We start from the raw sequence: 16,595 nt of genomic DNA, 5'->3' as shown, positions 1-16,595 counted from the left end.
TGGATCCTGGGACTTTAAAACAGAAGTTGAATTTTTGTTAGAAAACACACACTTCACAGACAGCCGAGACACTTCTACATCACGTCACGGAAAATTCACCCTTTCTGATGCTGAGCTGAGCTCCTTTGGATTCTACTAAGTGAGCAGTTCCTGTCTGGATTATTTTTCTTTGTCTTCAGAGAAGGAGTATCTTGTTTGAACGGGTCCATCTTAGTGGCGCTCCCTCCTTAAGTAGTTGAACTTACTTTTTAACTGTTACATGCCAACAAAACAGGTTGCTTAATTGGTTTGACCTTTCACAGTATTTTTTAATTTTTCAATCTGAGTTTCATAGTTCCATCTGGCCCTTTAAAACGACATCTGGTTAACTGTACTTAACCAGCTGATCACTGTACAGTTATTTTTAAATGTAATGTATGCTTAAACAGATGTTATTTTTATAGATGTGGATCTAAACTGCACTTGTGTACTTGCTACGTCTGCATAAACTCTTTCTGCAATTCCAATGTTGACACCCAAAATTACATGCCAGAATGCTTATGAACTCCTCTATTATGGTACTGCACTTCTGTGCTGCTTGTTAGGTAAACATCAATTCACTTCTTTTTTTCTCTCTTCATTGCACATAAATAAAACATTAGCATTTAGTTTATAAAGTGATGAACATTGTGCTGTGTTGGATTTAGCTTTATAAATACAACTGCTGTCAGCAAGAAAAAAGGATTTATTGAATAAATAATAAGAAAGCTAAGGGAAAATGAAAATATATATATTATGCAAAACATGGTGTCTGTCAACAGGTCACAGAGGAGCCTCCATGCTTTTGGTGTTGCTGTCGGAGATAACTGCATCTCTGACATGCTGCATCTGAAGTATTCTGGACCTGTCTCTCACGGTATGGGTCTTAGATTTAATCCAGGAAGCACGCTACAGAAAATGAATTTACTTTTTAGAACTCTGAAGGCTTGACTGTCTGGGGCATAATTAATATTTAGAACAATTTAAATGTCTCCTTACAAAAGCAAGGATGACGCTGAGAAGACTTGAGAAAAAGAAAACCTAAATGGTCATTCCATCCCACAGCTTTATTTTTGTCTTTTTCTACCAGGAAAGAAAAATGCAAAGGTGACAGTAGTCTGTGCATCAATGGAAAGCTTTTCCAATCAGGAAAGCATCCTAACGTCCAGTCTATCTTGTTTCAGGGAGAACGCGATCTCGCGGGACTAAGAGATCGCCAAAGACTAGCAGCATGGGTAGAGTTTGCCTAGGACACCAGGTTGAGTCTGCCTTGGGACAAAGAAAACGGTCACAGTTGAAAACAGTTTCCCGAGAACTTGAAAAGTCTCATTCTCAAGGTTAAAAATTGCTGTTATACATAATACCTCCGTAATTGATAGACATTTTCTCTCTCCAGAGTCCATTTTCTCTGAAAAACACCACTGAACATCTGTTCATAAACAGTCCTTCTGTGAACACACTGACACAGGCCTTGAGCTCCTACAGGCTCAATTCCCCTGCCATGTGCAGATGGCACGATGTATTTATACAGCTGAAGCCTGGGCAACAGAAGCCCAGCCGTATCTCCAGGTAAGACTTCAGGCCAACACGTGCGGCTGTTCTCCGGCCTCGCCCCAAGTTGTCCGAGGGGTTCCTTCTGACACAAAGACAAATTGTTTCCTACTCATGTGTGGGATTCGTTGGAAAAATGACCTTCGGCAATCAATGTCTAACTCTACAGAGGAAAGGACATTTCTCATCTTTTAAAAAGATTCCACACATTAATGAAAAACTAATTAGGGGACAGAGGTATTTGGGAAACTAAGTAGGGCTGTGATGATTCGGGTGCTTTGTTTCTGGCCTCTATGCTTTATGTGTGATGTTGAACAGGAATTATTTATTACCACTAAAAGCAAAAAGTTTGGGGTTAAGCGTGTAAATAATTAACTCGCAACTTTTCAAGAATGACCACGACGGGGAAACATGTCATTATAATGAAAGAAATGATTTCCCACCTAACTTCCTTTCGCTTCTCCTGTTACACGTGAAATGGAGATGGGTACAAGGATCGGGCTTTTCTTTACTGAGCTTTTGAGGGGAAATACTCAAGAGGCTTGCCAACCCAGGTGAACTTTGGTTACTTTTCCAATCTGGTTTCCCTATTAATCACGGGGAGGTTGGTTCTCTGGCAATCTCTCTTAGAAGCTAGACAAATTCCAAGGACAAGCATAGCCAGCTCCTCACAACCTGGAGAAACATGGACTCTAAGTAAAAGCAGGATGCTGGAGCTTCCGGAGGGTTTAGGGGCCCCAAAGATCACCCAAATAAACAGAACAAGGGAGCTATGCACACGCGTAACCTGGGTTTATTTGTACCTGTCTCTGTGACACAGCTGCATTGCACATGAGAGCTAGGATCAGGGAGACATATCTACGGTACCTTAATATAATATAAACTATTCATATTTTATTCTCCATGAACACCGCAGGCAAATTCTTGTTATATTTGACCAGCTGGGGTCAAAAATGTTACGCAGTGCTGGGAGGATTTTTGCCTTAGGTTCAATCGCCATTGCACACACAAGTTTTTGGGTTTGTGCGTTTCAAAGATCCTTTTACACCATGTATGAACCTCCAAGTTATTCAATAATCTTCAGATTGGCTTACCAGTTTAGTCTACAGAATCAACTCTGGTAGAGACTTGCAGGAGAAAAAAATTTTGCCTCTTGAGTATATGATGTTTAAGTGTCATATCTCACTGGAGGAAGGCAGATGAACTAGAGGACCTCTGGAAAACTTCTTCCAGGGGGAAAACTGTAGGAGTCTGTTTCTATATTATGGGAAAACCTCAGTGACATTTCCTGTTAGCCCTTCCCTAGTTACTCCTCACAAGAAACCCCAGCTAAAACAGAAGAAATAATCAAAATGAAAATAAAGTTGAACCTTTAAATCAGACACCAAGACTGCTTGTCAGTAAGTATTGAATTGCACTGTGGTTTAAATGAAATTATACAGTTAGGAGTATTAGAAGAGACCAAATGCAAATCATGTTTTACACTTGAGAAAACACGTGTTACGTTAGGCCAAATTTTTCTGGTTTTGGTTATTAACTTCTCTTATGGATACTTCATTTTTTTTCCCCAGGAAAATTAAAAGTTGAGGGATGTACCTTCTCTTCTACCTGATGTATGCACATAATAATAGGAGCCTAAATTTGTTGGAAATATTTTTATCATATTCTGCATTACCATAATATAATGGGTTCATTATGGCATTATTTATAATAGTGAGAAAAATGGAAAGAATACTAATATCAAATAACAGAGGCCTCATTAAATAACTATTGACATGGGAAAATTATGTCATACGTTAAGTGGAAATTATAAAGATAAGTAATTACATATACACTCTACAATCTCAACTAGGAATATGACATAGATAGGTATGGGAAAAAAACCTGGAAAAAATATGCTAATGTATTAAAAATAACTATTTCTGGGTGGTAGGTTTATGGGTTATTTAAATTTTCAGCTTCTTATATTTAGGTATTTCCCAGATGTTTTACATTGAACGTATATTATTTTAATAAACAAAAAAATGTGGTGAAAACATAATAAAGATATTTCTCCTAAGAAATGCATTTGCTATCTTAACAAGAGGAGTTTTGGCACATTTAGACCAGAATATAAGAAGATATGGAGTATACTGAGTTATACTGTGGACAGAAATTTATGATATTTGGAAAGAGATGATTTAGGGAAGTCTTTTTCTTCCTAATAAGGTACCTTAGGATATAATCATCATTTGCTGCCTAGATACTGAAATGCATCCTAGGTGACCTTCCTGACTTTATTAATCTCTCCCTCCTCCCTCCCTCCCTTCCTTCTCTTCCTCGATAAATATTTTTTTATTGATTACTAACTCTGTGCCAGGTACTCAGAATAGGGGTTGAAACCCAGGAATTTGTAGCCTAGGAAGATGGTCAATGAACAAGCAACCAACTATCCAATGAATAATGTCACAATTGTGACAAATAATAATGTCACAATCGTGAGAGCCGGTACACCTGAGGAAAGCAGGGGTGGGCAGCCCTGTCATTTGCAGACGAGGGGAAGTCCTCTATATGGCAGCAACATTTGTGCTGAGAACAGAAAGCATCAGAAAGAACTGACTGGTTGTACCAAAGGTGGGAGGACGCTCGAGGGTGCGTGCTGGTCCCACGCTGAGTACTTGACATTCCTGTTGCATACCCTCTAGGCACCCCGATAGGGTCTGACCCATAGGAAACACTCAAATATTTATGGAATTGGCTTGATTTGGAAGATATGCCAAGATATGCCTGTTTAAGTCTTCAAAACAGTAGGACCTAGGCAGACTGCATCAAGTCCTACCATTCTATAGGTAACCTGATTTCCACCTCTAAAAAGGCCTGCCTTCCATGAGGCCCACCTGACAACCAGACATACTCTGACTCACTGTTCCTAAATACAGAGACTTTACTTGTAGAATTACGGAGAACTTGGATAGTTTCAAATGTACCCTCCATCTAAATGTAGTGCAAGTTTATCTCTATATTGTGTCTTGACGTACAGTCAGTAATACATATAAGTATCAGGCTGTAAAATCATTACCGAATTCCTGGAATGCTCCAGTCAAATTTCTAATCATTATAATGCAGTGTCAAATGATCAGTTAGTAGTGTCAGCCTATGTGACTAGCTGCTTATAATTCTCAATGTTTGTCCTCAATAAAAATATTTGGGCTCAATCTCAAAATCGTCAGAAAGACTAGACATAGGTTGGCCCAAACCACTCATTCTTTTTGAATTTGTAGAAACTGCTTTCCACAAAGAGGATGCCCACACAGCTGGAAAAAAGCTGAAAGAACGAAAGAATTTTTGCTCTGATGGTTGCCAAGAGTGACTGTTCCCCACTGGGTTGGTGAAATCAAGCATTTGCACCCTTAATAATATAAACAGTTCTGTCCCTCGTCTTGGGGAGGGCAATAATTTATCTACTATTAATGAGGGAATATCACTCTCAAATAAGATCAAATTCAAGAACTAAGAAAATATGTACTTTGTGATCATGAGCAATAACATATTTTTCATAGAATATCGAGTAAGAGAAGGTCAGTGATGACAAATATGGGAAATGATAAACCTTCCACCTCCAATGAAAACAAGATGTTGAACATGAAACTAATATTTCTAGTGCCTAGTATTTAAAAATCCATCATATATAACTATTGCCTTCCAGACGTGTATAATTGATCCTACTCACATCAATAGTAAGTTCCTTTTCAGTTTTTTTCTTACGTTAACTTCTTTTTACATGGTATTATTTTCCTTAAATGGCATTTCCACTGACAACTACACAGAATGCACTGTATAATTATCGTGTCTTCAGTTTCTTCTTCTACAGTTCTTTTTAATTACAAAATAATACCCTTTTGAAGCATGCATCTTTGATATCTTAACCATCATTGGGTCAATATAACAGTGTGCTCATTATCAATATATTTTAATTATTTCATTCTTTCTAATGCCTCATTTTGTTTTCCATGAACTGCCAGGTAATTATGTTTGTAGCAGGATAAATAATTAACGTTCTCTGGAGCAGAACGGCTATTACTTTCCTTTTTTCTTTTTCTTTTTTTCCCCTCAGCCATGGCAACATAATAAATAGGCATTTACCTGAAGTGACTAAATGTGTTCTTTTCTTGGGGCAACAGTAACTTGGTGATTCAAGAACTGTTTTTGGTGAAGCTATGAATTACCCAGAGCCAAGGTTTCTGGCTTCCTAATTTCTCTTTAAACAGAGCAAAGCTGCTTTCATTAGACCGTTAAATTCTCCTCTGTCCTATTTCATGTCCTAATTCATCCCCTCAAAACAGGGTGTAGGTTTTTGAGGCTGTATGTGCAAAGGCTATTGACATGCATAAAATTACTTTACTATTTTCTCATTCAGAAAAATACACCTTTAAAGTAAATCCTGACTATATAAGGCAAGAAAAACATGAATGCTTTCAAAAACACTGATTGAGAAGAACTTATGAGTGAGTCACAAGTTCAAAGACAAAGTAAAACAAGGTGAAGTTCAGTAGGGGAGGCTTTAGAGAAAGACCACGAGATAGGTGAACGGAGCAAAGCAAGGTGTGGCGCAGATCGCAGTAAATTTCATTTCTTCATTGTGTGAAGATTGCATCCTAGCAATTTGGAGTATACATTCCTCTAAAGTGTTACTGCAGAAGGAAGGGAAAGGTACTCTAGTACTAGTTGTGTGACCTTGTGCAAGTTACTTAACCTCTCTTTGCTACAGCTTTCTCATCTGTGAAGTAAAGCTAATAAGAGCAAATGAGCACACTTCGATAATGCCAGTTTCGTAATGCAGGTTGTTATTTAAAGACAGCTTTCAAGCCTACAGTTCTTCAAGCTAAACATCCCAACGTCTTCGGTCATCCCTCAGATCAGAGGCTTTCAAAGATCCTCACCACTTTGGTCACTCTTTTGTCTGTGCTCAAGTTTGAAGGTCTCTGATGAACTCTGGATGCTCCAAAAAGCGTCTGAACTGCAGAGAGCAAAACAGGGTAACTCTCCTCTCCCCTTTCATCCAACCAGAAAACTTAAACAGTCATGCTTTTAAATATGCAGCTTTCTGGTTTGATCTGTTTTTCTTCCACCCTGTGTATTATTAAGTCTTATAACTGTGTTGCTGACTCTTTTCAGCGTCCACACATCTGCTGATGACTGGGCTTAGTGCCAGTGACACAATGTGGTAACGCCTGTTCTAATCCCTGCCTTTGTAACAGAGTTAAAGTGGAGACAGCCAAGGGTTTGCCTTTATTTTTGATAAGTCAATATTCTCGTATACATACGAGAAATAACTATATGGTAAGTCAATAAATCCCCCATTAGGAATGAAAATAGAAGAACCAGATTTTCCCTTTAAACCAATTAAGCGAGACGCAACAGGAGAAGAGCTGTTTATGGACATTTTAAAGACCATGATATGGGGAAGGGGATAGTTTACTTGAAGTGCTAATCTGAGACTGGTTGGTCCAAATTACATACCAATACTTACTGTAGAAAAAGAAACTTCAATAAAAGGTTGAATTTCATGACTCCTATGGAACAACTCTGCCTGAGATTTATGGGGTAAGTAAGTATGGTCATTCCTGGATGATATGACAAATAATACTACCACATTTTATACTCTGAACCCTAGACCTAGATTAAGAATAGGGCACTATCTAATCCTCATACATATTTCACTAAATGCATGCTTATGTCATTTCAGAATCTCACCTGTCCTAAAACCATGTTAATTCTTTTATAATTCATACAAAAATATAAATGAGCACCTACTGACTGCAAGGGAATGCTGGGTTTTGCTAAGAGCTTGTGTAATAGCATTTAGCCAGTATAATGTCAAACATATTATTGTGTCGTCTTTCATGAGGGATTTGCTACATTGCATGGTTCAGATCCGAGTATCTGCACTTCCTTCTAGAACCCTGCAAATCTCCACTCCTACCATTTGCAATATTTAAAGAAGAGGCAAAAAAGGAAAAAAGAACAACAAAAAAACTATGAAGTAATTTCATGCTCAGTGATATAAAAAGTGTTTCATCTTTCACAGAAAGAGTTTTATGCTGGGACTTAGGTAAATTCCAATGTAAAGAAAAATCTGCAGTTTCCTCTATGCTCCAGCTTATTCAAATACAATTTTTCCAATACTGCTATCTGAGGCAATATATAAGAAATCTTTAAAATGCACAGTTAATTTAATTATTATCATTTGTACTTTATTAAACAACCCCTTCCTAATAAGAAAATTTAACAAGAGGAAACTATGAAGAATTACTAAGATTGCAATTCAATTGCAATCTTCAATTGCAATACGTGAAGACAATTCACATATTTAAGACAGCCTGAACCTCTTAAGTACTGTCATTTGGAGGCTGACGACAATGTAAACGAACACTTTTAAACAAGATCAGGCAACATAATTTTGATCTTTGTATGTTCATCGAATCAGAGAGAAACTAATACACTTCAGGAAAACAGAAAAATTTTTAAATCCTGGTAGTGATGTGATTTTAATAAAAGGCTCTCCCATGTAAAGGCTCACCCATTTCTTAAAATGGGCGCTGTCCATTCAGTAACAGCACCCGTTTTAAGAAATGGTTAAAATCCTCTAGCAGCATAAAGATTGTCATTGTTTATCTTGTAAAATCATCTTCAGAGCAGCAAGATAATGCTTAGTTTTACAAGATCCATGCCTCAGTGGTGGGTGTTCATAACCAAGTAACAGATCTAGGGCAAGAAACCTACACAGTCAAACTAAATATCTAAGAAATCTGATGCAAAAAAAGGGGAGTTTGCTCACATCAGTTTTAAGCTTTGTATCTTAGAAATCAGATGGCTCTACAGTACTGTAAAAGTACTGTGAGCCACCACAAAGTTGTCTTCAAATGGATTCAATTGAATCCGGCATTTATATACAGTCACTCTGCTTTCATTATCTCTTACCTCATGTTCTCACTTTGTTTGTGACTTTATTTGTAAAACTGAGCTCCATTCATGCTTGGAAATAAACATTTTAGGCACTCCCAAAAGAAAGAACTCCAACTAAAGAAATACTTCAAAATATTTGAAATGATAGGGCATAAATTTTTCCCTGATTTCCAATGATATGAGATTACAAATATAATAATGTTCTTTCTCCAAAACTGTTTTAAAAACAAACAAACAAACAAACAAAAAAATATAACATGTATACCTCTTGGGAGAAAAGGCTGAGAGTGTTGCCTTTAGCAGACAAGTAGAAGGGAAAATTCTGTCTGAATAAACTTTTCAAAACTTGCTTCTTTGCATGTTATAAGTTTTGTCTATACTGGTTGAACACAAAGAGGTTAATAATCTTGCACAGGACAACGGTGCTAGCAATTCAGTAACTGAATAAATATTCCCAATAGAAGGACCCATTTTCTATCAGAAATAACAGAACATGTAAAAGTAATATTCATTAGGGAAAACACAATTTTTTGTGTATATCTGAAGGGACAAAAGGGTAAATCAATTGAGGACCAAATATGGAGCTGAGAGATGACCGAATGTAGAAGCTGTGGTCTTGTCTCTTTACACTGACCAGTGACGATGGGGCAACAGGGACCATCGATATTCAGAATTCTGAATGGCTCCAAGTTTTTTGAAATTTTTTGAAATTACAGAATATGTAGTCACTGACAACTAATCTTAATTTTTTAATGTGAAAATCTATGATCAAAGTTTTCACACTCCAAGAAGACGGAAAATATTATTACATTATCTTCTCAACAAATTAATATTCTGAAAGCTGTCAGGGTACGAAAAAAGTAATGTAGTCCTATATTTTCCAATACTGTCTAAATTATTCAGGTAAAGAATACAGAAGAATATTTTGCACGTAAAGAGGAACTTAATGTCAAATGTGGTAAAACATAAAACTCGTTACAAATTATACTTTTATAAAAATGTGCCCCCTGCACTCTTTGTCTGTGCCCATGTATTATTCACATTTAACTTTTGCTTGCCTCAGACTACAGATTCTGGCATTGGAGGCTCTGGGTTCCAACCTTAGCTCCACTATTCACTGGCTTGCTAACCGCAGCCAAGGTATTTGTTCTCTGAGCACAGCTCTACCTCTGTAAAAATGGAATTTACAGTCTACGTAAGAGTTCATGAAAAAAGATCAATAAATTCAGTTGCTATGTTATCTTTTTATTATCATTACTACTACTACTCCTCTAATTATTAATCCCAAAATTCTCATTAAAATACTTTTCTAAAAACAACAGATGGAATATTTTTAACGTGGAGAAGAGCAGTTATTTGAATGATTTTAATCTGTGCCACAGCTTTGTGAGGTCCTACCTTTGTGATTTAAAAAATATCATGATTTCTAAGTGAACATTTGGTTTCCTATCTGTAAGAAGGGGATATGAATGTTTGCCTCTGGGTTTTCAGCGAATTAAATATGATTCTGTATGGAAACCATCAAACACCCTGCAAAGCCTAGTAACTGTGAGGAAAGTAAGCAACTACAACTTTTGAAAGAAAAGATATTACCATTAAAGGTCTATAAATATTGTGGCAATGAAGCAATTTTTAAGATTTATGTGGGTTTTATCTGTCAGCTTCTCTCGACACACTGTGGTATTAAACGTATTACATTAAGTAGTTGAAATCAGACTGAATACAATTCATTCTGGTCCACTTGCTGAAACATGCCAATCCAATGTTTTCCAATTTGCTCACCTAATATTTCTCTTGTCCTTTGGGGTCATGGGGTAATTTGTGCAGGGAAAATACTCTAACCACTGTAAAACTGATCACAGTGTGACTACGAATACTGCCTTAGGACAAATGATTTGAACCCTTCCTTATCAAAACATCTGCAAATGTTCTCGTATATGTACGAGTCAATGAGGGAACATATGCTGAATGAATTCCCTTCTTCCTCAGAACACCTGATACACACCTGACACATATAATCGAATTCCAGAAAAACTGACAAACGATGGGAATTTTTAGGAATAAATCATCTAATAAGACAATACTCAAATCTTAGAAAGCCAGAAAACATTTTGCATATTCTTAACTATAAATCCATTTTGCAATTTTCAGTCAATATTCTGGTTCCTAAAATATTACTGTACATAAATATTGCTTTTGCACCTTTTCCAGAATTATGTATGGTGGTCTATAAACCTCCCCGTAATGTAGGCCACCAAAGGTCATTTACATGCAGTTTTAAATAATCTCAGCTTGATTTCTGTCATGTATTGGCATAGTTCATGTTTTTTTAGACATGTGTTTTTTTTTAAAAGAAGATCTACATCTTATTTTGCTAACTGGAGCCTTAAGTAAAAACAGGTAAAACATTTGCTTTGACTGTAATGAATAATGTTTCTTTCTTTGCGTGTGTGTGTGCACATGCACATGTGTGCAGTACATATCTCTTAATGAAATTAAGCTTTAAAATTACAATAGAATGAAAAATGGGATGACTGGTTGACTTTTGCCATCTTTTTGTTCTAATTGATTGTCATAAGCTAAGTCATTGCTTGATGCTTTGCCCATACATTTTAATGATTACAAATGAGTAGACTGGTCCTGGCCCATTTCACGTGTATGTGTCATTTAAGTGGAGTTGCGGTAAAGAAACATAGAGCAAAGAAGTGACAATTTCCTTCTGAAAATCTACATGTGAAGATATGCCTGATAACGTAACTGTCAAGATGGCAAATAGGAAAAAATACTCTAAAATCCAAATGGAATATATTCCAGAAGGTTGGATAATATGGCCCATGTATCTACTACATACACTGAGGGCTCCTGACCTATTTAAAGATCCAATCTCCATCTTCACATTCTGTGTAACCTAATCTTAATGCTCACAATTCTAGGTTTTCAGCTCCGTGGTTTTACTTTCATCGATTTATTACTGTTTCTATTTTTCTACATCAAGTTTCTTATTCAATTATAAATAAAAGTATATGTTGATGGTGGTATTCTAAACATATTACTTTGAATAATAGGAGTGTTTATTTCCTTTCAACTCTAAATGACACACTTGGTACTAGTTAAATGTTCTCTGACAATATAACAAAATATAAATCACCTGGTGGAACCCACATCCTAAAATATAACCCAGTCGATACTCCTATGAACTCATGGAAAATTCTTTTCTGCACTGTTTGAGAGTGTATGCTTGATGTTTTACTATTGTTTATTTTTCAATAACTAATCACCCTTCTCGGTCTTCCAAAAGTTCCTGGTATTTCACTAGTTTACACATCGATTGAATACCGTTCCCAGAATTGCTTTTGGCTCTAGGCCAACAGCTGTGATAATCAGCTATAAGATTTATTCCAGGAGGGAAGTGTTATAAACAGAAGGATTCATAAGGCGGCATGCTAAAAATGAATACTAATGCTTTCGATGAGATGCTTGAAAACTTTTTGTGCCTTCAATGAGCGCTAATGTCAGTCTTTACGCTCTTCAACTCCATGTGAGCTTTGATTTTGCGGAAAAATGGCATGTTCACTAGATTTGGTGATTTGATATTTGCATTAATCATTATGAGCCGGTTTAGCAAATTGAAATGATTTAACTTCACAAAGGCAAATATAGAAAAATCACAGAGAATAATTTAAAAGCCCCACCTTTATGGAAATTAAGGGATTAACTGCTATGCATAATCTGACACATTTACTGCAATAGGATATATTAGTATATTGGTTGATGGGTGGAGTCAAAGTATAAAGGAAGCCAAAAAAATTCAAAGGGAAACAGTTGGCAGGTAAATGCACTGAGCTAGAAATTAATAATAAGGAGAAATGAGGTTGAGTGGAAAACAGGACACACAATCAATTCTTAAAGACAAGACACAGAAATAAAGAAAAGTAACTCAGAGTTTATCGGTTGAGAAGAAAAGCTTGCGGAATATTAATCTTAAGTGGGGCAAAAGAAAATAATGCCACTGAAACATCAGAAAGGTACAGAAATAGAATTCAATTAAGGTAATTTACGGCTACATAAAGACAGGTGTTTGGGGAAATTTGGGGGGCTGCAGAAGAATTAAGGAAGAAGTCTAGAAAGCACAGCGTCAAAACTACGAGACTAAAATGCTTTCCACTGTATTCATCCCTTTGGTGGGCTCTACGGGTACCCTAAGGTCATTCAGAGTTCACCAAAACTTCCCCAGGAAACATCCTCAGATTTCCCAAACATGTGCTGAAAAGCTCTCTTAATTTTTCCTTTTCAGTATGTATCACCACTTGCAATTATTTACCTGTGTCATGACATAATTTTCTCTCCCACAGGAATATAAACAACAGAAATTCTGGTAGGGCAACCTCACCATTAGAGCACAGAGTTTACTGCAGCACCTGGAGGACAGCAGGCATTCAGAAACAATTTTTGAATGAAAAAAATAAACAAATGAATGACTACACGGTTGAGTGAAAGGGCTAGCTTCCCCATGTTCAGTAATCCTGCCTGAAATTAGGAGTTAGAATAACAGGAAGAGAAAGGAAGGGTTAGGTACAAAGACAAAGAAGGATTCTTAGGAAGGGCTGGCCGATAGTTGGGAAGGAGGCAAAAGAAAACCTGGGGAGATAGAGCTTTAGAGGTTGAAAAGAATAAAGGTAGACAGTGAAGGAGATGTGGAATAGAGGAGATAAACAGAAATTATAGTTGAAAAGTAATTCCATACCAAAAGAGGCATCTAACAAAATATGTTGCAACACTTATATGTCTTGAATATTAAAATCTCAAATATTGTAAACATTGAAATTATAAATAGGAAAATCATAAATTCTTATACTTTTGGCTTTTCTCCAGTTCTTTTTTTTCAAGCAAACTTCAAATGAAAGGATGACAATAGTTCTCATTTACTGAGTGCATATTATGTGCCAGCTACTGTGACATTCTTGCGTGTGTCTTGTTAACCCTCATGATGACCATAGGTGGGAATTTCTATTGTTATCTATGTATTCTGGCTTTACTAGCTCATTTCTCTCTCACTCTAGGACTATCCACAGCCCATATCCCAAACCCTACTCCCCGGAAATTCTTTTTTAAGAAGTCTGCTTGTGTCCTGAGTGTTGCCAGCTCTTTACAGAACTTGTTTGACCTGATCACAGACCATAGAGTGAGCATGTGAAGATCAGACTTAGAATGGCATTGCTGACACACTACCACCCTAAGGATACCTCTGGTGTCTTTCTCTGCAGAATGATTCCTAAGAGAAAGCAACTTATTAAGTGCATAGCTGTGCCAGCCAGGTGCATCCGAAACTGTAGCCCACAGCTGCTAAAAGCAGAAGCAGTGGCATGAAATGGCTGTGTTTGATGACTTCCTTTCTGCCTATCCAGTTAAGCCGCTCCCCTGTCTCTGCAGAGCACCGCAAGAGAACATCCCATAAGAAGGGGGGTAAAAACAAAAATTTTCACCTAACCCTGAGAATACAAGAGATTTCCTCAGTTGTAGGGCATGGGGAACAAAGATGCTGAGGTGACAGAATAAGGGTCATATTGAAAGGTACAGTGAAAGGGCCCTTCATTCAGAAGTACAGTTAATATCCAGCCACCCAGCCTTCATCTGAACAAGCAATGCCCTGGAATCAACTGAGAGCTAATTCGGTGCCCTCCAAATCATGCAGTTGCCATTCAACTGAACATCATTTATGCCAGCTCAAAAGAGCCATGTTACTCACGGAAATCTCATTTTTTCATATTAAACACTGGAAGAGATTTAACAAGAATATAAAGGATCTGGGCTTCCCTATTGGCTCAGTAGTTGAGAGTCCGCCGGCCGATGCAGGGGACGCGGGTTTGTGCCCCGGTACGGGAAGATCCCACATGCCGTGGAGCGGCTGGGCCCGTGAGCCATAGCCGTTGAGCCTGGGCGTCCGGAGCCTGTGCTCCGCAGCGGGAGGGGCCACGACAGTGAAAGGCCCGCGTACCGCAAAAACACAAAAACAAAAAACAATGCATTAAATTTTTTTTTAAATTTAAACTTTATGCAACGAGTTGGATTAACAAAAAGTACTCAATAAATAATAAGATAGTTGGAAAGTAGATAAGGAAAAAATTAGGAAATCTGCATGAAAATGCATAAAGTTGGGCACACCAAAAACTAGATAATATCAGGTACCTGAATAATCAATCATTCTATGTCTTGGAGAATATATTTATTATTTTTAATTCCCCGAGATCCTACATCTGATCTTTCTCAAAATATTATTACTCCTTAATATTATATTGTGCTTGATATTGAGCTCCTGACCAATTATAACATTGTTCTTAGGTGAAAATATTAGCTACTTTATGATAGTCAGCATTTCAAACATATTCCTGCAATGTGTTAGGATAAAAGACAGACATTGTTGTATAGTTCATTCTGTAAGCTCTAAGATCCATGGAAGGACTTGGAAATGGAGTAAAATCCACTACGTCGGGCCAAAAAGCAGGTGTAAAATATTAAAATCTAGGAAGTCAGGTAGCTATTAAAGCTTACTTTTATTTGTAAAATTAAACATGGGCACAAAAACAGGTGAATAAAATTTAACAGGCAAGCAAATAATAAAATTCAGGGTATTTTAAAAATTATGACAAATACCTTGAGGTGTTTTATTTGACTAAATTTTTAAGAATTCTTTCCAAATGTGATCCCTAACCTCTTCCTGATAAGTGTATGCACAAGGCCAAATCAACTGAACGAAAAATGAAAACTTAACCCATCACTAGATTGCCTTGTCTCCAGAATGCTATGTAACCAGATGATCCGTGTCAGCATAGCTTGTATCCTGTTATATATCCACCCACATGGAAAACGAGGTAAGCATGAACGATTGCAAGGAAAAAATATAATTTTTATCATCAAATTAATATAGCAAGATATTCCATAATATGATATACACTTAGGCAAAACTGGTTCTATTCGACTCCCGCCTACTTAAAGAAAGAAATATCGATTTCTTATCTCACGTGACCAAAAACTATACAAAACTTTACGTTCAAAACTGAAGATGCGTAACAGAAATTAAACAAAAATATCTGAACACAGGCAGTCCTCACTTTGCATGGCATTGGGTTAACTGAAACTCACACACTGAGTCCTCTCTAAATCCAGCACTGCCTGTATTCCACACAGCTATTTTGCACAAATATAAGCATACGCCAAGGAGCAAAATGTAATAGTCTCACTATGTGGGTGAGATATGGAACTCTCTGAGCTATTTAAATTGTTCTCTGTTTTCCCAAATACCATTCTGTTTTTGTAAAATACGGAGGGAGGAAAGGAATTTCATTTGCACACAGTTACGATGATTAATAAAAAAAAAATGCTGTTTTTATCTGAAAATATTATTCTGGGGTCTATTTAATGTGGCTGAACAGACACAGATTACCATATATAACCTTAAGTGAAACTGAAAATACTCATTCCCGCGAGCTTTATTTTATACTATGAATTCAGTTAAGTATCTCCTATTCTGAAAGGCTCTCTTTTAAAAGGGACTCTACAAGCACAAACAGATGGATTAATTACATTAAAAACTGACATGTTAAGTATAAAGTTAAAGAAGCCAAACTTATGCAAATAGAAAATTTATCATTTAATACCCAATTGAATCTAAATGAATTCTTTTTTTTTACTGTCATCAGGTTTCAAAACATTTCAGGCATGGGATAAGAGGCAATTTATCTGGCATCACAGAAATCTGAGAAAATAATGTGCCCTTCCTTTTAGATTCTGAGCAGAATCAACTCCTATGTATAGACTAATAAAAATAATAAAAAAAAACTTTAGGATAGAGACTCATTTTAGAGGGCAGGTCAACGTAAGGAAAATACAGACCATTCATTTCCCCAAATCAGCATTTTCTTTTCCAAACCTCATTGTCCTTATCTCATATTGCTGGAAAAATAGCAATTACAGAGTAACAGAAGGTTTGCTTTTCTCCAGAGCACTTTCATGGGCAGAGTCACCAATTAAAAGTATTGCCAGATTTCAAACGATATCATAAAAGACAAGTAATTTTTTCTTTC

The 16,595-nt window shown here is 36.8% G+C and overlaps 1 long non-coding RNA gene across 1 annotated transcript in view; it reads right to left on the bottom strand.

The window, feature by feature from the left end:
- Positions 1–16,595, bottom strand: part of LOC307192705 — a 796,377-nt gene that overhangs the window by 382,510 nt on the left and 397,272 nt on the right. The gene's annotated exons all lie outside the window — the stretch shown is intronic.

The sequence above is a fragment of the Stenella coeruleoalba genome, assembly GCF_951394435.1.
Source record: "Stenella coeruleoalba genome assembly, chromosome: 10".
NCBI classification, from domain to species: domain Eukaryota; kingdom Metazoa; phylum Chordata; class Mammalia; order Artiodactyla; family Delphinidae; genus Stenella; species Stenella coeruleoalba.
The sequence above is the reverse complement of the archived record's forward strand: the minus strand, read 5'-3'. Positions and strand labels throughout refer to the sequence as shown.